The following is a 23,468-nucleotide window of genomic DNA, read 5'->3' as shown; positions in this document are numbered from 1 at the left end:
TTTAAGTTGGGGGAGGGTGTTACACAGCGGGTTAAGTTGCTGCTGGGGAAACCTGCATCTCACATCAGTGCCTGGTTTGGGTCTTGGTTGTGCGGCTTCTGATCCAGCTTCCTGCTAGTACATCCCGAGAGCCAGCGGATGATGACATGGGAGACTGAGATGGGAGACCTGGATGGAGTTCAGGCTCCTGGCTTCAGTTGCTTCTTCTACTTATCATAGATTTACAATCAGAGGATATTTTATTAGTTTTTAAATTTCTGATAAAAGTTCTTACCTCTTTACCTTAGTGTTTCTATAAAATATGTTAAGGATATTTCCTAAATGAAGACATTCCAGCCTTTAGTTAGAGTATCAGCTCTTTCTGAATTAGTTTTCTAGAGCCAACTTTTTAATATATTTCTGAACTACTCTTCATTTTATTATTTTGTAGTTGAGAACTTTCAGATAGTATTATAAATGTTTTAGTCTTTAAAAAGAAGGAGGAAAACTAACTAATGTATATTGGAGGGTCTGTTCAAACTTTTGAATTTGCCCAAAGGATTTTTTTGCCAACTTCTGCTTGATAGCTCCTTCTCAGCTTTTCTTGGCAGCTGTTTCTTTTTTTCTTTCTTTTTTTTTTTTTTTTGACAGGCAGAGTGGACAGTGAGAGAGAGACAGAGAGAAAGGTCTTCCTTTTGCTGTTGGTTCACCCTCCAATGGCTGCTGTGGCCGGCGCACCGCGCTGATCCGAAGGCAGGAGCCAGGTGCTTCTCCTGGTCTCCCATGGGGTGCAGGGCCCAAGCATTTGGGCCATCCTCCACTGCACTCCTGGGCCGTAGCAGAGAGCTGGCCTGGAAGAGGGGCAACCGGGACAGAATCCGGCGCCCTGACCGGGACTAGAACTCGGTGTGCTGGCACTGCAGGCGGAGGATTAGCCTATTGAGCCGAGGCGTCGATCGGGCAGCTGTTTCTTATCTCCTGTGATATCTCCTGCCACAGCAGCAGGGGGCGGTAAACCACACGAGGGTCCATGGGTCTCTTGAGCTTATGCCTTTCTCCTGACATTTTCTGGGTATTTGGTTTATGAATGTAGGAACCCATTTTGGCTGAGGTTCATGATTTAGCTAGTAAATTAGCAGAATCTCAGAACTTAAGTTCATTTCGAAGTCCATTTCATGTGGTTAGCAGTTAACTCAGGTAAAATTAGTTTTAGAGCATCTGAATTCTGTTTATGAGAATGATTAACAAATACCACCTAGAATACACTTAATGAACTGGTTTGTAATTTTGTTCTGAAACCTGTATTTTTAATACAGTAAGCTGCTTTAGGTTGTATATGTTAGATTCCTTAATATTCCTTAAATATTTTTTGGTAAAGAATTAAGTAAAGATTGACTTTTAAAATTATTTTTAAAATGACTGATGAACTTAGAAAATAGAGCCACATAATAAAGATAGCAAAGAAACAAAAATCCTGATGTCTAAAAGAGTTTTAATACTTGATGGCTTTATATACTGATAAAATTGATAGTACACTATTTTGTAACTCAGGCTTTATTTGCTTACCAATATATTGTAATTATTTTGTTACCAATATATTGTAATTATTTTGTTATGAGAATGATTACTTTCCGTTTTAATTTTCTTGCCTTTTGAGTTTGAAAACAGTATAAACTGTTTATCCTTTGTTTGCCACCAACAAAATATTATAGTGACAGAACAATTAAAACTTTGTTGAATGCACCTGCTCTTTTGAATATGTTGAATTTTAAATTATTACATCTAGTCATATCAAGTGTTCATTTTTGTAGGTAAAAGAGTTGAAAAGAGTAATAATATATGGTTTAACCTACTATTAGGAAATATTTAAACTTAATGAGAAAACTGAATGCCATAAAGACAACTTTGTTTAAAATGAGAGAAAATAGGACAGATGATCATGAAAAAATGAGAGATGTATAGGGAGTATGCTAATTAGCAGTCATACATATTGAGGATATCTTGGAATCTGTTTCATTCTTGAATATTTTATCATTTCATTTTGGGTAAAATATATTTTAGTAGAATCTTGCTAGTTGGCTTTACCTCAGATATCCAACCTAAGCTACTTTAAATTTAAATCATAAACTTAAACATGCAAGAGGAAACAAGTCTTAAGGTAAGCATGCTAGAAAGAGTACTTAGATAATTCTAAGTGTAGCTTAGCCATAAAGCACCTGGCTTATACTCCGGAGATTTCATAATTATGACTTCTTTGAACCAATTCTAACCTTAATACTTCATATCAAAACTATTGTTCATTCCATAAAAATAAAACATTTATTTTATACTAAAAATATGGGAGTATGGGAGATAGAAATAAATTTTAGAAACTATCGCGATAGTACCATTAAGTGGCAAATGAAAGAATTATGCATAGTATCAAAAACAAAGATTAACCCTTTTATCTTTTTGTGTAATGAATTAGAACAATTTTGCAAGGACTACTTAAGCTAAAACCTCCTTCAGTATTAACTGTTATGGTACCATTATTTGTAACATTTGCTTTTTATAGGAACATTTTACTGTTCCTTAAAATGTTTTTAAATTATGTTATTTGGCATTTCTATTGGTTTTTATGATGTATTCAAAGTAGTGCACTACTGAGAACACCACAGTAAAGTATAATACAAAAGCAACCATCTTGTATTTAAATGTGGGAAGTACCCTATAAAATGAAAAATTCTACAGGACTTGCACAGAAGTTTTATAATATTAATCTTTTCATTTAAATGTTTGAACAATCCATGAAATAGTCTGAGAAGACTAACAAGGTTACTGTCTGTCTCTGTTACTTTGATAAACACTTTGGGGTTCTTATGTGCAAAATTGCTATTAATATTTAGGACATAATAGTTCAGCACTTGGGTTCTGAATTGCTTGAGTTTGAATGCCTACATGGTTAGTAGGTGTGTATCCTTGGTCACATTATTTAGTTTCTTTTTTTTTTTTTAAAGATTTATTTATTTGTTTGAAAAGTTACACAGAGAGAGAAGGAGAGGCAGTGGCCGGAGCTGCACTGATCTGAAGCCAGGAGCTTCTTCGGGGTTTCCCATGCGGGTGCAGGGTCCAAGGACTTGGGCCGTCTTCTACTGCTTTCCCAGGCCACAGCAGAGAGCTGGATCAGAAGTGGAGCAGCCGGGATACAAACCGGCGCCCACATGGGATGCCGGCACTACAGATGGCGGCTTGACCCACTAGGCCACAGTGTCGGCCTCCACATTATTTAGTTTATAGGTGTTTCAGTTTCCTCTCTTGAAGCTGGATTGTGGTATTAAAAAATTAATAACACATATGGAGCATCACTTGTAGCAGTTAGTGCATAATTGTAGCTATTGCTGCAGTTAACTTACACATCAAAATAGAACATTTTGCCGCCTCTTAAGCAATTCTGTGCAACAGAACTTTGGTGCTCACTGTGGCTGTCAGGTATCTTTTTTTAAAAAAGTGTACTTCTCATTTGAAATAATTGTGTCTTTGAGTTTTAGTGTTTGGGTGGAATAACTGGGAATAATAAAATATTGGAGCCATGAAGTTACCTCTGCTCATATGAAATGTGTCTAGGTTTATACTAAAAACTGCTTCATAGCAAACCTTAAATTGCATTATGAAGAGGTCAGTAACAGTGTTAGAGTCCTCTAAGGTAGAGCTGTAACCTTATAGCCCTCTCCCAGTAGTAAAGTCAAGGCAGGACACATGCTGAATGTGTGTGTTGTGTATGTTCATTACAGGTGTGTGTCTATCCTTGTGTCCATATGTATTCACATATGTAGAGATTTGGTGTAATTTACTCTTGTTGTGGTCAAAAAAGGGTGTAAGACAAGCACATAGGGGCCAGTGTTGTGATGCAGCAGGTTAAGCTGCTGCCTGTGACACCGATGTCCCATGTGAGCACTGGTACAAGTCCCTGCTGCTCTTCTTTTGATCCAGCTCCCTTCTGGTGCATCTGGTAAAGGAGCAGAAGATGGCATGAGTGCTTGGGTCCCTTTTACCCCCATGGGAGACCTGGATGTAACTCTTAGCTGTTGTCTTTGGCCTGGCCATTATGGCCATTTGGGGAGTGAACCGTCAAATGGAGAATCTCTCTCTCTCCCCCCCTCTCTCTAACTCTGCCTTTCAAATAAATAAATCTTAAAAAAGTACAAATATAGAAATACGTGTAATGCCAAGAATGCTGTAGTAGTGTACGAGCAGTGTAGTAGATTGATTGCTTTCCAAATAGGCAGACATTCAGGTCCAGGACATTGGTTCCATCAGTGTCTTATGAACTTGAAACAGGAACCGTGTGATCAGTCTTGGATACATAAAATGAGTCTTTATTCTTAGAGCTTATGATCTTATTAGGGAGGTAATTAATTTATAATTTTGATGCAAAAGGATAAGTGTTGTAAGTTATTTGATTTATGGGCTCCTGAAGAAGCATTAGATTCAGCCCTGGGGAATAAAGGGAGGGGAGATGATGGGGGGCTGAGAGCTGATGCATCTTACACAGCCTAGAGGAAGTTATTTAGGCTGACGTGGAGCTTGTTGCAGGGAGGGTGAGTAGTTTGTACGAAGGCAGTGAATGAATTGTGACAGAACAGGTTGTCTAGAGCTGAGGTTGTAAATGAAGTAGTTAGGGCAGACTAAACAAAAAAATAAAAAGGTAGGTGATAATGGTATGGAGTATACTGTTGCAAGGATGAGGAATTTGGTCTTAATTTGATAATTTTGAGGAATTAGATGTTTCTTATCAGGGTGAAATGCAAGATTAATTTAACGGTAATATATAAGATTGATATGAGCAGAAGACCATAATATTGTCATAAATTATTTTATTCTAAATTGGAATATGAAGTTAAACATTCTGTTTTAGCTTAGGATACAGATTTATTTACATTAAAACCACTAATGATAATAAAAAATTTTAAAAAACCCACTAATGATTGTGTACTAAACTTTACATTAAGTCCTAGTTTTATTTGACTGTTGTTTATTTTTGACTTGTACTTATTTGAGAGACAGAGAGAGGGCAAAACAGCCTTCTCATCTCCTAGTTTACTTTTCATGTACCCACAAAAGCCAGGCCTGGGTTTTTGGCTGAACCAAAGCTGGAAGTTGTGAATTCAATCTAGGTCTCCTGTATTGGTGGCAGAAACCCAACTACTTGAGCCATCCCATGATTTGTATTAGCAGTAAGCTGGAATCAGAAGCAAGAGCCAGGAGTCAAACCTTTGTACTCTGATGTGGGACATGTCTATCCTAACTTAAAGTACTAAGCCATTCACTTACTCCCTCATCCCGCTCAGTTGTATTCTATTCTATTATTGCTTTTTTGACAGACTAAATTCTTTTCCATATTTTCAGTTTGAATATTAGAGATTTAAACTGTGTTAAATTAACTTTTTTTTTATTATTATTATTAAAACTTTATTTGAAAGACAGAGTTACGGAGAGGCAGAGGCAGAGAGATAGGGTCTTCCATCTGTGGTTCACTCCCCAGATGGCTGCAATGGCTGGAGCTGGGCCCATCTGAAACCAGGAGCAAGGAGCTTTTTCCAGGCTTTCCACATGGGTGCAGGAGCCCAAACACTTGGGCCATCTTCTACTGCTTTCCCAGGCCATAGCAGAGAGCTGGATAGGAAGTGGAGCAGCAGGGATTTGAACTGGTGCCTATATGGGATGCTGGCACTGGAGGCTTCGACATTACCTGCTATGTCACAGCGCCGGCCCCCTAAATTAACTTTTTTTTTTTTTTTTAAAGATTTTTATTTATTTATTTGAAAGAGTTACACAACAGAGAAGGAAAGGTAGAGAGAGAGAAGTCTTCCATCCTCTCATTCACTCCCCAGTTGGCCACAATGGCTGAAGCTGTGCCAAACCAAAGCCAGGAGCCAGGACCTTCTTCTGGGGCTCCCACATGGGTGCAGGGGTCCAAGCACTTGGGCCATCTTCTTCTTTCCCAGGCCACAGCAGAGAGCTGTATCAGAAGTGGAGCAGCAGGGACTTGAACCGCCGCCCATATGGGATGCTGGCACTGGAGGCTTTGGCTTTACCTGCTATGTCACAGCGCTGGCCCCCTAAATTAACTTCTCTTCTGACAAACAAATCACTTTATAAACACAAGCTTCTTGCTGCTTCACTGCCTGTTAGTGGTGGGAAAGGCATACAATCTTGAAATCCTGGAAGAATATAGAGACGAAGCAAAATCTCTAGATACTGACAGTTGCTTGTCCCAAAGCATTAAGAATCCTGGTCCAGAAGATGGAACTTGGTATGTGCATGAGTGTTGAGTCAGGGAAGGAAACCTGTAGGATGTGGTTCTCACGGAGTGCTCAATATTGCATTCTTAGAATAAATTTGTGTAAAGTTTTAAATGTTTTGGTAATGGGAAGAGATTGAAACCTCTTTCAAGTAAAGCATTATTTTCTTTGGTTTTAAATTCCCAAAGGAAAAACCCAGTTTACTTTGATCCATAAAAAATACACCATCTGTAATTTAAAAATTTATCTATTTGCCAGATCAAATATAAATTATAATAAGAATACATTGGCCGTTGCTGTGGCTCAATAGGCTAATCCTCTGCCTTGCGGCGCCTGCACACTGAGTTCTAGTCCCTGTCGGGGTGCCGGATTCTGTCCTGGTTGCCCCTCTTCCAGGCCAGCTCTCTGCTATGGCCCGGGAAGGCAGTGGAGGATGGCCCAAGTCCTTGGGCTCTGCACCCGCATGGGAGACCAGGAGAAGCACCTGGCTTCTGGCTTCGGATCAGCGCAGTGTGCCGGCCGCAGCGGCCATTGGAGGGTGAACCAGTGGCAGAAAGGAAGACCTTTCTCTCTGTCTCTCTCTCTCACTCTCCACTCTGCCTGTCAAAAAAAAAAAAAAAAAGAATACATTGGACACTTCTAAAAATGATTTTCCCAATACCAGTATCAGAAGTCTTAAGAATTGGCTTTATTGTCAGTTTGATAGCTGTTACCCTCGATTGTATATTTAGAGACATAAATAATTGTAAATAATTGTTTTCCCTCTCCATTTCTAAGACTGCTGTAACCATGCCCAGAGGTGGGGTTTCTTGTGAAAATAGTATAAAACCCTAAGGAGCAAGGGAAGATGGATTTGGTATTCTGACAGTGAATAGTGTCAGATAATTTGAGATACCACTAGTGTTGTTCATACCATTGAACTAATAGTGAACCTCTGGAAAAAGAAGTGGGCATTTTAGGGGTATACGAAGACTGAGAGATCAGAATGAGTAGCCAGTTTCTTAGTATTATAATCTCTATCTATAAAATATAATCCCTATTGTGGTATTGATGTAATCTTTGGATATTTCCAAGGAAAAACTTGACTTCCTCACTCTCTTTTTATTTTGAAAAATGTTTATGTATGCATCTTTTTTTAAAAATTTTTATTTATTTATTTCTTTTGACAGGCAGAGTGGACAGTGAGAGAGAGAGACAGAAAGGTCTTCCTTTTTGCCATTGGTTCACCCTGCAGTGGCCGCCGCAGCCGGCGCATCTCGCTGATCCGATGGCAGGAGCCAGATGCTTCTCCTGGTCTCCCATGGGGTGCAGGGCCCAAGCACTTGGGCCATCCTCCACTGCACTCCCGGGCCACAGCAGAGAGCTGGCCTGGAAGAGGGGCAACGGGGACAGAATCCAGTGCCCCGACCGGGACTAGAACCCAGTGTGCCGGTGCCGCAAATTGGAGGATTAACCTATTGAGCCGAGGCGCCGGCCTTATGTATGTATCTTTAAGCTAAACCATTTGAGAGTAATTTTCAGATTTCTTGAACTTTTTCTCCTAAATACATATAAATTCTATAAGGCTGTAGAACATGTTCCTACATAAGCATAATAGCCAGTCATCATATTAAGAAATTTCACCTTGATTTGTTACCTGTTACTCAGTATACATTTGCATTTCCCCAGTTGCCTCAGTAGTGCCTTTAAGAGCTTCCCTTCCCTCTGATCCCGGATCCAGTTAAGGAGCACAGTTTGCTTTTGGATTTCTTGTCTTTTTGATCTCTTCTAATTAGACTATAACTCAAGCTTTCTTTTTGTTGTTGTTCTTTAATGATACTGATACTTAAAAGTAGTTCAGTTGTCTTGTAAAATTTTTCAGATTTTAAAAAAGATTTATTATTAATCTGAAAGAGTGACATAGAGAGAAAGATAAATGTTCCATCTGCTGGTTCATTCCCTAAGTGTCCACAATAGCTGGGGCTGTGCCAGGGCAAAGCCAGAAGCTAGAAACTCCTTCTGGGTCTTCTTTGTGGGTGACAGGAACTTAGGCTGCCATCTGCCTCCCAAGAACATTAGGAGAAAGCTAAATCCAGAGTGTACGCAGGACTCCATCCCAAGCAGTGAGTTACCCCTTTAGGCCATAATAATAATAATAATAATAATAATAATTCATTTCTGAATATTTTAAATTGTTCCTCCTGAGTAAAGTCAAGTTAAGCATTTTTGGTAAGAGTATTGAATAGATGATGATGTACTTCCCCTTTCATCCCATGAGAGTCACGCCATATCACATTGTCCTGGTATTGATACTAAATTTGGTTAAGCCATCTCCAGAGTAAAGATAGCCTTTCCTTTTGTAATTCCCAAGTAAATGTTGGCAAAACTTTAAAACTGTGTGAATGCCCTTTTCTTCAGAAAGTCCTGATTTTGAACATATTTTAATCCAACAGAAAACTTTCTGAATCATTTGCTTTTATAAAAGCAGTTAAAAGATCAAATGCAGGGGCCGGCAACCCTGGCCTGAAATGTTGGCATCCCATACGGGCGCCGTTTCGAGTCCTGGCTGCTCCTTTTCCGATCCAGCTCTCTGCTATGGCCTGGGAAAGCAGTGGAAGATGGTCCAAGTTCTTGGGCCTCTGTACCCACAAGGGAGATCCTGAAGAAGCTCCTGGCTTTGGATAAGCACAGCTCTGGCCATTACGGCCATCTGGGGAGTGAACCAGTGGATTGAAGACCTCTCTTTCTGTCTCTACCTCTCTCTCTAACTCTGTCTTTCAAATAAATAAAATAATTTTTTTTTTTAAAGATCAAATGCAGTGGCTTAAGCTGCTGCTTGTGATACTGACATCCCACATCTTAGCACTGGTTGAGTACTAGTTACTCCACTTGTGAAACAGCTCCCTGCTAATGTGCCTAAGTACCTGGGCCCCTACCACCCATGAAGGAGACTCAGATGTAGTCCCTGGCTCCTGGCTTCAGCCTAGTCTAGCAGGGCTTTTGCAGTCATTTGGGGGAGTGAACCTACAGAGGGAAGATCTTTTTCTTTCTTTCTTTCTTTCTTTCTTTCTTTTTTTTTTTAAGGTCTTCCTTCCGTTGGTTCACCCCCCCCAAATGGCCGCTATGGCTGGTGCTGCGCTGATCTACAGCCAGGAGCCAGGTGCTTCCTCCTGGTCTCCCATGCGGGTGCAGGGCCCAAGCACTTGGGCCATCCTCCACTGCCTTCCCGGGCCACAGCAGAGAGCTGGACTGGAAGAGGAGCAACTGGGACAGAACCTGGCCCCCAACTGGGACTAGAACCCAGTGTGCTGGTGCTGCAGGCGGAAGATTAGCCAAGTGAGCCATGGCGCCAGCCAGATCTTTTTCTTTCTATCTCTTCTCTCTTTTCTTCTCTCCCTCTCTCCCTCCCTTCTAAATAAATAAAATAAATCTTCAGAAGATCAAGTGACTGCATTCTTTCCCTAAAAATTTAATTAATTTGAGAAAGAGAGTTCCATCTGCTGGTTCACTCCTTAAATGCCTGCAAATGACTGGGGCTGGGTGAGGCTGAAGCCAGGAGCTGGAAACTCGGTCCAGTCTCCCATGAGGATGGCAGGGGTGCAGTTATTTACTTGAGGCATCTCCTGATGCCTCAAAGGGTCTGCGTTAGCAGGAAGCAGGAATCCAGGAGAAGCCACCTGGACCTAAGCACTCCAATATGGGATACGGGCGTGTGGATGTCACAGATGGCATCTTAACCGTTGGAACAAATGCCCACTCCAAGACTGTATTCTTAAATCACAGCAGAGGTCAAGAGGAGAAGGGGTGAAAAACACTGAAGAACTAGCAAGGAGGAATTATGATGGCAAAATCAAACTCGGAAACCTAATAGCCCCTGTGCTTAGCATACTGCAAAGAGAAGTGTTGACACTGAGGTTTCTAAAGTGAGAGACAATAAAGTATATAGGAATACACGTTTCTTAAAGTCTGTGAACTTTCAAGTTGATTTTTTAAAAATTTGATTAGCTTAATTTTAATCAGTATTGTAAATTGGCTTACTCTTTTTTTTTTTTTCTTTTTTTAAAGATTTTATTTATTTGACAGGTAGAGTTACAGACAGTGAGAGGGAGAGACAGAGAGAAAGGTCTTCCTTCCATTGGTTCACCCCCCAAATGGCCGCCATGGCCGAAGCTGCGCTGATCCGAAGCCAGGAGCCAGGTGGTTCTTCCTGGTCTCCCATGCGGGTGCAGGGACCCAAGCACTTGGGCCATCTTCTACTGCTTTTCCAAGCCATAGCAGAGAGCTGGATTGGAAGAGGGGCAGCTGGGACTAGAACTGGCGCCCATATGGGATGCCAGCGCCGCAGGCGGAGGATTAACCCAGTGTGCCACAGTGCTGGCCCCAATTGGTTTATTCTAAGTTAAATGAAACAAGTGTTTTCTGGGAAAGTAACGACTTACAAAAATGACAGGAATGGAATTATCTCTATTCAAGATGTCATTCAGTTTGAAAATTTCTTCCTGAACTTTTTTTACCCTGGTTTTATATTTTATATCTCTTTTCATTATTAGTGATGAATTTGTGAATCACTGATATTAATCTCTGACTGAATTGGGAAAGAATTCTTATATATTCTCTGGATTCATTTTTAACTATAGAATTCTGGTGATTTTGAAAACAAATGGTGTCATTTGATAGCATCCTAGACTAGTATTGTTTTATGTATCAACAGTTATTTTACAGTTAATTTTGAGATTGTTAACATAATGTACCTGAAAGGTAAATTTTTCATGTTATCTTTCACATTTGTCGTTATTTTGTAGATAATAGAAAAATGTATTTGTATCTCATGAGAAGCGAGCACTTTCAGGAAAAACACATGGCCAGTGCAAGTTGATAGGTAGTTCTAAGTAGTTTATACAGTAAGTCTACGTTGATCTCATTGATGTCTGCATTATTCAAGTCTTAAATAAATTTTGTGGCTCTTTTAATAATTATTCTATTTTCTTATGTTTAAAAAGAATTAGTTTATCTAAGATATAAAATAGTAAGTTTTATTGTATAATGAGTATCTAAATGATTCTAGTGCATACAACATAAGTATTAGGCTTAATGACTGCATTCTTAAAGAGAAAAAACAATCCGTATGAACACTTTGGCAAACAATTTATATCATAAAATAATGGTAAGATCAAAGTGACTTTGGAATTCTTTGAAATGAAGAATAGAATAAGATATAATGAATTTGATAGAATTATTAAGCTAAATGTTCTTGAAATTGGGAGAACAGGCTCAAGTCCAACTTCAAATGTAAATAAAATCGATGTGTTACCACAGGCAACTCACTGAACCATGTAATTAGTTTTTTTGAATGAAAAATGAGACATTTATACTGAGGTTGTGATGAAATAGCATGTAAAAGGCTTATGTTCTAATAATGTAAAAATTAAACAATTGTTAAAAAAATATAAAGATTGGCGCTTTAGGGAATAGTTAAATCTAATCAGTTGATGGGGGGTTGGTTTAATGGAAGTATAGGCATTTATTGTCTGTCTGCATTGATATCAATTCACAGTTTATAGTAAATCTGAAAATTCCTTCAATGAAGTAAGATAGTCACCATTGGAACAAGTTAGGTTGAAAATTGGCTTAATACTAGATAAACTTATTTGGTATGTTGGTGTTTTTTTAAATGTTATTTTAGTGATTAATACATTGTACCTGAGAGTAATTTTAAGAATAGCCGTGTCTAACCACCCCTCTGCCTCACTTCCATCCCCTGGTTTGTGTATATTTTATTTCAAAAGCTTATCCTTGAATATAAAACTTCATGGTAGAGAAGAGGTTGTTACACATTAAGGTGGCATAGTTAAAGACTTTTTTTGCCCAGTAAAATAGTTTCTTTGTTTAGAGAGGTTGATGTAAGAATCGAATGTGAAAAACTGGAGAAGTTGTTTAAGTAAGTACTCTATGTAGGAAAAGAAATTAAAAAGGCTGTCTGGGGCTGGCGCCGTGCCTCACTTGGTTAATCCACCTACGGCGCCGAAATCCCATATGGGCGCCGGATTCTAGTCCTGGTTGCTCCTCTTCCAGTCGAGCTCTCTGCTGTGGCCCAGGAGGGGAGTGGAGGATGGGCCCCTGCACCCGCATGGGAGACCAGGAGGAGGTACCTGGCTCCTGGCTTCGGATTGGCGCAGCTCTGGCCATGGCGGCCATTTGGGGAGTGAACCAACGGAAGGAAGGCCTTTCTCTTTGTGTCTCTCTCTCTCTCTCTCTCTCTCTCTCTCTCTCTTGCTATAACTCTACCTGTCAAATTTAGGAAAAAAAAAAAAAAGGCTGTCTGACAAAGCTGGTGTTTTCTTGGGATGGAGGACAGAGGACTGGACTTTGGTAGGTCATCAGCAATGAATGTCCTTTCTCATTTTGATTTTGAATTTAGCATACCCTGAGAGAGATTGAAACTTAAGAAGTCTGTAACTTAATCATGTCATCAGTAATACTGACACTCAAACCCATATTTTGTACCTTGTAAAATTGATATCTAGTTGGGGGGCCATATATAACAAACTATGTGATCATGTCATATTAAATGAGAAAAATAACTTTGTAGTTACATAACTTTTGTAATTCTGTTTTTGTCAAATTTATCTTCTGTGCTTACAGAAATAGTACTGACTTGCAGAATTCTGGACAGAGCACTTATCCTTTTGGTTTCAGTGTTTTCTGTGACACTTGGCAAATATTGATTCAGACAGCATCAGCGTTAGCTTAGATCCTCTGAATTAAGTACATACTGCATTGGTAACAGAAGACATACAACACGAATAAAGTTGAAATCATAAAAACTTGTTATGAATATGACATTTGAGTGTTTAGTATTGATAGGAGTTAGCATCTGTTTTTATGAAGTACCTTTCTGAACAGTAATTGTAAAGCTAGAATTACATATCAGCTGTCATTAGAGATCTTTTTTTTTTTTTTTAACTACTCTCTTTTCTTTTTATAGATCTATTTTGATAGGCCCAGATATGGAAAAAGCAGATAAAACTAAAGAATGGGATAACTACTGGGTTAAGCAAGAGGTGGTTGCTAAGGTTAGCATTTGGTTGTTACATGGTCTGTGGGCCTGTTTAAAGTTTAGTAGGCTAAACTGATTTATAGATCTCTGTGCTTAACTCTCTGAATAATCGCTTGAAAAAATATTTTCAGATGATTTCGCTTTGGCTTTGTTTTATGATGCTTGAGCAAGTGGAAATCAGAATATCATATACTTAGCCATGAGTATCATTCAGAGCTGTGATTTTAAAATTCTTTCTAAAAAATATGTTAATGGCAGAAATAATGCATGAACGTGCTTTTTTGTCTCTCAAAGCTCCAAACCATGTAGAAATCTGTTTTAAGCAGCAGAGAATCACACAGTTGCATTCTCTTGCCCTAAGCCTCTCATGACTGAGCTGCTGTCCTGTACTACCTGAAGAGAGTCTCATTGAATATCATTATGGCTAGCAAGTGTTCGATAATTTTCTTTAAAGCTCCATCTATGTAAATATTTTTGAACAATTTTCCACAAATGCTGGGCCACATACCTATTTCTTATAACCGACATTGATAAAATACACTCTTTGTATAATTGGGTCTTGTTTTGATCCTGGCTCTTTCATATTGTGATTTGGCAGTGAGTTCAACAGAAAACGCATTATCCTCTTGAGGCCCATCTAGGACTGTACTAAAGGGCTTCTACAATATCCACATGATCACACAATTAGTTCTTTTTTTCTGTGTGTGTGTGTGCTGTAATGGTGTAACTGAATATGAGCTGGTTGCCAGGGTATTGTCATGGAATAATACCCTGCAGTTTATAGTTAATCATGCAGCAGAACTGGCTTGATTCAAAAAAATAAAAATAAAAAAATGAGATAAAAATTGGATAAAGGTGAAGTGTCTTTGTGTAGAAAAAGATTGTGTGTATACAACAGTAAAGTGAAGGTCAGACGTTCACAAATCTGTCATTAGTAGCTTCTTTCCCCCCTATTTAATATAATGCCATATGTAAAATATTTTCCTTTTAAAAATTGCTTTTATTTTCAGCTTTGCTAGCTTTGGGGGAGTTAAGACTTTCTGCCAATCTTCCTGAAGATTTATTTTCTGTCACTGATAGTAAACCAAGAGTAAATACTTGTGGAATGACTGAGTAAGGAAAGTGTAAACCTTTTCAAGATGAAGTGTCATTTAAATGATTTTTTTCTAGATAATCTTGGCATAGTTTAAGCTGTTTTGCTGTTTTCTATTTATTAGATAGCATCCACATTGAAATACATTTAAAGGAGACGAATTCAGGTACCCTCAGTTAAATTTCAGGTACTATGTTTTTTAGCTTATTTTAAAAGTATTTTAGTAGAAACTTATAATGGAGAGGATGACTACCTTGGTATCTTAGGGAAAATTACATGCAATTCTGATCAGTTAGGTGGGAAATAGCATTTGTTGAAAATGGTTCCTAGTAAAGAAACATTTTTCATACCATGTATTGGTTTCATGAAAAGCATAACAGAGGGACTCTTGATTTGAGTAGGAAGAGTGGCTGGGGCAATTAATCCCATTGCTGCAGTAAAGGCTTCATTAACCAGACCTCAGCCAGACTGCCCAAACATTTAAGTAGATTTCCTTTTCCTGGCCCCCATAAGCACTTATCACTTTTTATATTAAATGACTTCAACTTGTACAGTTACCTATTTCTCAGTGTGGTTGGAACAATGTGCTAGAGGATACTCAGGGGACAAAAACACTTTCATTGGAGGTCTTGGGGTCAGTACTGACTCAGTTCAGTTGCCCACACATTTAAAATTACGGTGTTGTATAATTATATTGATGATTTGATAAATGAGAGGATCCTTTAAATAAGGCATTTTTTGAGCCTTATACACATAAAATGTCATTTAAAATTATCTTTTATGATCAGCATTATCTTTGTTTATTCACCTATTTATTTATTGAGGCTTCATTGTGTTTGATGCTTTACAGAATACAGAAATGCATCAGAAATAAGTGTTTTTGCATTTCAGGAATTGAGAATCTAATACAGGAGATAGTGTATGTAGAGAGAACACTATTATAGAGTAGAAAATGATGTCTCCTAAGAGGGGCACATGATATTAGAATTACGTGGAAGGAGGCAAAGCTTTGCAGACTAGTTTATTCTTGAACTTGAAGCTTAATGGATAGATAGGACTTGAATATATATTAGGACAAGGATGTCTGTACAATCGCAGGTATAAGGATAGAGTAGATAATTTGCAATGTTTCCTGGGGAAAAGTTAAGGATGAAAAATTGATTGAAAATGCATATTTTTGCCTGTTGGGGATGGAGCTTAAACACAAGGCTAAATAGTTTGGATTTAATAAGTAGTTGGAATTTTTGAGGATTTTGGAATAGGACTAATAGAAGTTCCTTGTAGGTTATACCAGATAGGGGCAGGACCTGCATCTGGCTTTTACCCATCACTATTCTTCTTTTTTTTTTTTTAAGATTTATTTATTTTATTTGAAAGTCAAAGTTACAGAGAGGGAGGGAGGGAGAGAGAGAGAGAGAGAGAAAGAGAGAAAGAGAGAAAGTCTTCCATCCATTAGTTCACTTCCCTAAATGGCTGCAATGGCTGGAGCTGCGCCGACCTGAAGCCAGGACCCAGGAGCCTCCTCTAGGTCTCCCACGTGGGTGCAGGAGCCCAAGGGTTGGGCCATCTTCTGCTTTCCCAGGCCATAGCAGAGAGCTGTATAGGAAGAGGAGCCACTGGAACTCGAACCAGCACTCATATGGGATGCCAGCACTGCAGGTGATAGCTTTACCTGCTATGCCACAGTGCCAGCCCCCATCGCTATACTTCTAATATCAGTGTATGTCTGGGACATATTTGTTGAATAAATTAATTTGTAGATTAACAAGTATACTAGAAGCTTGCTTAAAGATGATTAGTTTAGCAGTGTTGCATGTTCTGAGCAATGTAAGGAAACATTTAAAAAACAGGAGACGGTTTTTAAAAATTATGTGACCATGTTAGGAAAAGTTTCTTGATGCTTTGATTTCTTTTTAATCACATATTGAAGACAGTGATCTGATTTTCTTCTTTTTCCCTCCAGTTTCCTACTTTTCATAGTCTATAGTTTAATTTTAAAAATGGAAATTGAAAACTTTTACTTAAAATTAATTGAATACTTTCCAATAAATCACATTTTTTTGTTAAAAATTTTTTAAAGATTTATTTAATTGTTTGAAAGGCAGAGTGACAGAGAGGCTAAGGCAGAGAGAGAGGTCTTCATTCCACTGGTTCACTCCCTAAATGGACACAATGACTGGAGCTAGGCCGATCCGAAGCCAGGAGCCTAGAGCTTCATCCAGGTTTGCCATGTGGGTGCAGGGACCAGGACTTGGGCCATCTTCTGCTTTCCCAGGCCATAGCAGAGAGCTGGATGGGAAGTCGAGCAGTTGGGACTCAAACTGACACCCATATGGGATGCTGGCACTGCAGACGCTGTAGTGCCAGCCCCCATAAAGCACTTTTTAACTAGTGATGTAGATAGTAGATAGTTTGCGCATTTGGCAAAAAGCTTGTGTTATAATCATCCTGTTAGATGGCTGTGGAAGAGTACTGTTTACTGGGTAAAAGTGCTTAATCAGATTTATATCAGAATCCTTGTTAAATTCATCATGGATGGAATGACCTTGGCTGTCGTATACATGTTATAAGTTGCCAGTTCAAAACTGGAGTTGATGTTTGCTACATGGGAATGTTTATTGCCTGGCTGAAGCTCAAAAATCCTGAATGTTTCACTATGGAATCAGATTAGCAAATAGCTTTCAGTCTCTTCTTCTGAAACCCTGAATTAATTACTAACTTCTTTAAATATTATAGCAGGGACCAGCGCCGTGGCTCACTTGGTTAATCCTCTGCCTGCGGCGCTGGCATCCTATGTGGGCACCGGTTCTGGTCCAGCTCTCTGGTGTGGTCTGGAAGGCCAGTGGAGGATAGCCCAGGTGCTTGGGCCCCTGCAGCCGCGTGGGAGACCGGGAGGGGGCACCTGGCTCCTGCCTTCGGTTCAGCGCAGCGCTGGCCATGGCGGCCATTTGGGGGGTGAGCCAGTGGAGGGGGGACTGTTCTCTCTGTTTCTCTCTCTCACTATCTATTACTCTACCTGTCAAATAATAAATAAAAAAAAAGATAAATATAGTGCATTTAAATATTAAAAATGCATGATAAAATGAGATAGTACATGATTTAGGCAAACACTGTCAATGAAATTCTTAATAAATTTTAGTGTCAGTATACATTTATCAGTTGCTCTGAAATACAGTCTTTTGGTTGCATCTGCTTTCTAAATATCTAAGATAGTATATTAGTACTTTTCAAGTTCTGTAATTTTAAAATGGCATTTTTTCAAAGACAGTTAAGAAAATTAACCTGTCTTCTCCAAAGTTGCTTGCAAACACACTCCTACATATACCTGGAAGTTGCTTGGATTCCCTGTGTTTGTGGAAATTTTGGTTTGGCAACAAATAAAATGCAGCTATGGCTCCCAGAGGATGAAAGACAGTCCGTCATCACCAGTGAGTCAGAGTTCTTGGGTCAGGAGCTTCCTCTCATTCTTTTTTCCATTTGTAACCGCAGCTCAGCTGCGTTTGCAGCAGTGTAGATTTGTGAGTTACTCCCTTGTATTCACCCTCACATATCAGAAATGAAACACAGGCCAGCAAGAAATTTACCATTCTTTTGTTACCTTTGCCTTTAGAGAAGTAGAGGCCACAAGATAAGTATAAGTGAGCTACAAATAAGGGATTAAGTGTTCATACCGCTCATCTTTCTGGAATATATATTCTCGCAGATGAGTTATTTAAATTTGATTGTTTTTTATTTTTATAATATGGGAATCAGCTTTGTTCTTTGATACAATATGGAGTGAATGTGAAAAACACATATATTTAGATGCTGTCTAAATTCATGTCATGGTTGTGTTTTCCTGAACTCTACTGTCAAAATATTTAAAATTCATGAATGTAGATAATAAATAAGGATCTAATTTTACAGTTCATATTTTTGGCCATTCTTTCTATCTGTGGATGAAATTTGAATTCATTTCTACCTAGCATTGTCAATATAGTCTTAACTAAAACATACATAGGCATTTGATGTTTAAAAAAATAGTCTCTTATAACTGACTGTTTCTGACTTTGTGCAAGAATGATTATACTGCCTTTGTTCTTGCTCCTGAAGAGATTCTAGAATAAAAAGTAAAAATTGTATTCTGTTGTATTTTAAATAGATATTATAATCTAATCCCTTGAAAATTATAGCCTTTGTGTGGTATATCTTAATTATCAATTGACCAGAATATTTGGAACTTGTTATTAGTATCACATACATGGAGCTAGCAAACACAATTGGTTGACAAGGATCATTGTTGTACATCTGTGCTGCATACCACAATAAATCTGTTGCCTTTTTCACATTTAGTTTGTTGTGGTAGAATAATTTTTATTTGTGCTTATTGTGTGTAATTTATAGTAGCAATAAACTAGGAATGAATGATGAGAATGACATGTTGAAACATAGAAACTAGACAATAATAAACTACTTACAGTTCACCTAGAGTCTAGGCATCATGTTGGATGCGTGGTGATCAAAGTTATAGTGAAAAGCATTTTGAGATTTCTTTCTGAATCCTAACTTGAATGACTTCCAAGGGAACTTTCGAGACTACTGATTTGTTTTTATACCTTTCTTTTGTGTTTGTTAAATTTATTTTTATTTATGTGGACTAGATTCTGTAATTATGAAATGAGTGGCAACTTTGACCTTATTGAGACTGTTAACTAGTTGAACACTAGAGGGACTTCAGACTAACCACTGAGTTTTTTATTTTTTATGTATTCTTTTTTTTTTTTTTTTTTTTTGACAGGCAGAGTGGACAGTGAGAGAGAGACAGAGAGAAAGGTCTTCCTTTTGCCGTTGGTTCACCCTCCAATGGCCGCCGCGGTAGCGCGCTGCGGCCGGCGCACCGCGCTGTTCCGATGGCAGGAGCCAGGTGCTTCTCCTGGTCTCCCATGGGGTGCAGAGCCCAAACACTTGGGCCATCCGCCACTGCACTCCCTGGCCACAGCAGAGAGCTGGCCTGGAAGAGGGGCAACCGGGATAGGATCGGTGCCCCAACCGGGACTAGAACCCGGTGTGCCGGTGCCGCAAGGCGGAGGATTAGCCTGTTGAGCCACAGCGCCGGCCTTTATGTATTCTTAAAGTATACTTTTGTGTAGATCTTTAAAATATATATCTATATATATATATATCTATATATATATCTATATCATCTAGCCCATTGATTGGCATTCTTTTTGTATTAGAAAAAGTCTTTAAAATTATTCTTTTTGGGCTTTTAGATTTCTGAAATAGGAAAATTTAAATTGCCATTGGATTCTAAATGTAGTTAGTTTTTCTTTTTTAATGTTTATTTATTTATTTGAAAGCTAGAGTGGGGTTGAGGGACAATCTTCCTTCCATCCTACTGGTTTACTCCCCAAATACCCACAACAACCAAGACTGGGCCAGGCCAAAACAGGAGGTAGGAATACCATCTCATCTGCGTGTCGCACAAAGGTGTCAGGAACTCAAGGACTGGAGCTGTCATCTACTACCTCCCAGGTCCATTGGCAGAGGGATAGGTTGGAAGTGGTGTGGCCAGGACTCAGTCATGTGCAGTCTTAAATGGGATGATTCCAGGCTGTACGATGTCTGCCTCAATTCTGTGGGAAAAGACCAGCACTGGGAATTGTACTACTTGTCATAAGTGCTTTGCATAGTGCTGGTATGTCCTCTATTAAGTTACAAATTTTGGGTTATTTAGAGAAGAAACTTGAAATTAGAGTCTCTTACATCTATTACACTTTATCTTTTTCTCAAAAGTCTGGTCTTACTGTCATTAAAAAATACTGGTGTGTTAAATACAAACTATCTTTTGAAGACTGGGTTTCTGGAAAATGTCATAAAACACACAGAGTACTGAATTGCAAATTTCAGAGGTAGGGTAAAGATGTATTGGATATAAAAAGCATATTTTTGTTGTAAATGTTGGCTGACTGACATAATTAAGATTTTTGGCCTTGCAGGCATCCTCAAGTGCGTGTTGTTTTGAGTAGACTAAAAATTGACCTTGACATTGTTTTATTTAGGATGCATAAATAATTATTGCCAATGTATTAAAAATTAGGTGTAAAGAGATTGTTTTACTTATGGAACTAGCGTAAGGAGAGCTAGAAAAAACTAAAGTCCTGTGTTACTATGTTATTTTTTGTTTTGGCATTTTCAAAAAGTGTTACTGAAGTAAATTTGATCATCAAATGAGTTAAAATGAAATTTTAGTAAAAGTTCTTGAAGTGGCCTGGTGAAGTTTTAATTAGTAAAAGCTTCATTAGATAGTTGAGCTGGTGGATTGCTTTATGTGATGGAGTCTCATATTTGGACGTGAGGGGAGCATAGAGTTTAGTTCAGCAAGCATTTGTTGAATGCTAGGCCCTTTGCTGTGTGCTAGGAAGGACACGATCTCACGTCTTTTCTGACATACATATTGAATTGCCAGTTTTTCCATGAATGCAATTAATGAATTTTGATTTTCAGGCATCTTATGTCGATGTAATACTCAGGTTGCTGTAATTTTTTTAATGGGCTCTTTTTACTCTTTCAGTGTGTTTTTGTTTATTTAATCTTCAGGTATGATTATTTTTTAAATAGGGGCCAGAGAATATGCTATGTATTTGGCACTTACTATTGAACTGGGTAACTGAGTTCTTGATCTGTCAGAGCGTATACTTTCGTGGGTCAATTAGGTAAGTAAACAGGAAGGTACACAAGGTGATAAGCCCTGGGATAGCACAAGCACTTATGCTTTGTTCATGTTTTTGCCTCTTCTAAGCCTTTGTTCCTGCAGCAACATAAGGATTTGTTTCTCTAGTTTACAGTGTTTAGCCAACTTACTTTCTTGAGCTTTGTCTTTTCTAATATGTCATTACTTTCAGATTAAAAACTTTCTTTTTTTGTAGAGGGAGGGCTTGCTTAACTAATCTAATGTTTGCAATACAAAGGGATGTAGTTATAGTTCAAGACAGCTAAATTGGCAGGGCCAAAGTACAAAGTTCCCTTCTTCCTCCCTTCCTTCATTCCTTCCTTCCTTCCTCCCTCCATCCCTCCCTCTTTATTTTTTTTTTATTTTTATTTTTTTTATATAAAAGTGCCCACTCATTTATCTTCTTCAACTTCCCAAGATTAAGTTTTCCCATGTTGCACCCATGCCAGGCTGATCGACTGAGACACTGCCTTGGTAAAACTCCCTCTGCTCCTGGGCTGGTGCTTCTTTCCCACACAGGCTGTTAGTTACCACATCCAGGAGGCCTCAACAACCTCTTGGTCATGCTGCTGCATCACGATGTCCTTCTTGAACAGTGATAACTTTTGTAGGGAGACCACACATTTCAACACGATTGAGTTTGGGCTTTCAGTTAATATTCTGTCAATCTTAAGGGAAAAGACTTCAAAAATCCAATCATCAAAAATATCAGAATGATATTTTAATGAAAGAGAATGGATTCTGCACAAAGTTTTCTATCCTTAATTTTGCTGCTGATATCTGGATATGGTGTTTTTATACATTTACCCCAGATCCCTTTGCTGATTAGGCATATCTTTTTGGGGATATTTTCTATGTCAAGTCAAATGCAGTAGTTAGCATATTGGGCTTTGCTGTAATAACCATTTTTCAAACCAATTTTTCTTGACCAGCTAAACCCCCTATGTTTAGTAGGATATTTGTGTGTATAGAATGTCAGAGGATGGATTTCATACCTAGCCTGGCTGCTTTAGTTGGTTATAAAGTGACTGTTCACAATTTTTCCCCTAGTAGTCATTACAAGGTTTTCGTTTTTGTTGTTGTTGTTGTTGTTGTTTTTTTTTTTTTAATGTTTGTTTATTTTCATCTGATATGGGCAGGCATATAGGATAAAATTGATCAGGTTTGTGAGCTGGAAGACCAAGCCTTGACCATGCCCCCTGCCCCCTGTGTTATCTCATCCCCTCTACCTGACCACACCTATGTGCCCACCTGCCAATCGGTAATTAACCACTCCCTTTTGGAAGTGGATTAAAGGCTGGGCCCTTTTGTCTTTTTTTGACTTTATGGACCTTTGCTGCCCCCTGCCTTTGGGGCGCGTTGCCTTCGGGCGCCTGCTCTCTGCCTTCCCTTCCCTGCCCCTGAAAGCTGCTTATTGCTGCACGTGGCTTTTGACCTGGTGTAGATTCGAAATTTATTTCCAGACTTTCCCTTCTCCCTTAGATTAGATTAACACCCTCACTCTCATGCATTTCTCTCACTGAATAAAATGCTAAAAACTTATGTTGCCTGGTTTATTTATGCCAGTATTCAGAATTCTTCTCTGAATATGTGGCAAGAGCCCACATGGCATATTAATATGAATATATTAATAAGAAAATTGATAATATATTTGACAACTCTGTATTTTAACCTACTAGAAAGACACAGCGACAGACAGGAAGAGAGAAAATGAGAAAGAGAGGGGAATGAAGAAGTATCTCTGTTTTCTGAGCCAAACACTTATTCTTAAGGTTTGGATGCTAATTGGAGTGGTGACTGTCAATTACAATATTACACTTTAACACGTAGTAGGAACCATAGTGAAGGCACAAAGTGTTCAGGGAATTTAGAAGAGTAGAGATGACCTGAGAGTAACAAGTCTTCTGGAAGAAGTGTTTTTTTTTTTTTTTTAAGATTTTATTTATTTATTTGACAGGTAGAGTTACAGACAGTGAGAGAGAGAGGGAGAGAGACAGAAAGGTCTTCCTTCCGTTGGTTCACCCCCCAAATGGCTGCTACAGCCGGCACTGCGCCGATCCGAAGCCAGTAGCCAGGTGCTTTTTCCTGGTCTCCCATGCGGGTGCAGGCGCCCAAGCACTTGGGCCATCCTCCACTGCCTTCCTGGGCCACAGCAGAGAGCTGGACTGGAAGAGGAGCAGCCAGGACTAGAACCTGGCGCCCATATGAGATGCCGGCGCCGCAGGCGGAGGATTAACCTAGTGAGCCACGGTGCCGGGCCCTATTTTTTTTTTTTTTTTTTTAAGATTTGTTTATTTGAGAGACAGAATTAGAGAGAGAGCGAGCGGGAGTGAATGAGAGAGAGAAGGAGAGACAGAGAGATTGCCC

At 38.9% G+C, this 23,468-nt stretch overlaps 1 protein-coding gene across 3 annotated transcripts in view; it reads left to right on the top strand.

Moving 5' to 3' along the window:
- MED13L (mediator complex subunit 13L) overlaps window positions 1-23,468 on the top strand; it is a 330,012-nt gene that overhangs the window by 43,273 nt on the left and 263,271 nt on the right. The window lies entirely within an intron of this gene.

Source organism: Lepus europaeus, chromosome 23 (genome assembly GCF_033115175.1).
Source record: "Lepus europaeus isolate LE1 chromosome 23, mLepTim1.pri, whole genome shotgun sequence".
Lineage (NCBI taxonomy): Eukaryota > Metazoa > Chordata > Mammalia > Lagomorpha > Leporidae > Lepus > Lepus europaeus.
The sequence above is the reverse complement of the archived record's forward strand: the minus strand, read 5'-3'. Positions and strand labels throughout refer to the sequence as shown.